The sequence below is a fragment of the Myotis brandtii genome, unplaced genomic scaffold (genome assembly GCF_000412655.1).
Source record: "Myotis brandtii unplaced genomic scaffold, ASM41265v1 scaffold161, whole genome shotgun sequence".
Classification (NCBI taxonomy): Eukaryota; Metazoa; Chordata; class Mammalia; order Chiroptera; family Vespertilionidae; genus Myotis; species Myotis brandtii.
The window spans coordinates 76,301-76,992 of record NW_005355881.1 but is presented as its reverse complement, the minus strand read 5'-3'; the positions used below and the strand labels follow the sequence as shown (position 1 = coordinate 76,992).

At 61.3% G+C, this 692-nt stretch overlaps 1 protein-coding gene across 1 annotated transcript in view; it reads right to left on the bottom strand.

Annotated features, from left to right (window-relative positions):
* DNTTIP1 (deoxynucleotidyltransferase, terminal, interacting protein 1) overlaps positions 1-567 on the bottom strand; it is a 20,711-nt gene extending 20,144 nt beyond the window's left edge. Inside the window, exon 1 of the mRNA XM_014536336.1 lies at positions 562-567. The gene's annotated coding sequence lies outside the window, so the exon portion shown is untranslated. The remainder of the gene's footprint in view (positions 1-561) is intronic.
* Between the last annotated feature and the right edge of the window lie 125 nt (positions 568-692).

Here is a 692-nt window from a genome sequence, read left to right as displayed (position 1 = left end):
CTCTGCTGGCCTGGTTGGCCCTCACTGCCACCCCTGCCAGCCTGGTCACCCCACACAGCCTGCTGTTTGGTCGTTTGGTCGTCCCTCACTAACACCCCTGCCGGCCTGGTGGCCTCACGCAGCCTGCTACTCAGTTGTTTGGTCGTCCCTCACTAACTCCCTGCTGGCCTGGTGGCCTCACACAGCCTGCTGCTCAGTCGTTTGGTCGTCCCTCACTAACCCCCCTGCCAGCCTGGTGGCCCCACGAAGCCTGGTGTTCAGTTGTTTGGTCGTCCTTACTAACCCCCCTGCTGACCTTGTCGCCCCACTCAGCCTGTTCGGTCATCTGTTGGGTTGTTTCGGATGTGACGACCCCTGGCTCTTTATATATATAGACTAGAGGCCCTGGGCACCCTCTCCAATCCGGGACCCCTTGGGGAATGTCCAACAGCCAGTTTAGGGCCGATCCTGAGGCAACCAGGTTGGCAGGGGGGCAGTTGGGAGCAAGTTGGACATCCCTCTCACAATCCAGGACTGCTGGCTCCTAACTGCTCACCTGCCTGCCTGCCTGATGTCTCCTACTGGCCCCCCTGCCAGCCTGATCACCCCTAACCGCCTCTGCCTGCTGGCCTGGTCACCCCCAATTGCCCTGCCCTGCCAACATGGTCACCCACAACTTCGCCCCCACTGGCCTGGTCACCCCTAACTGCTCA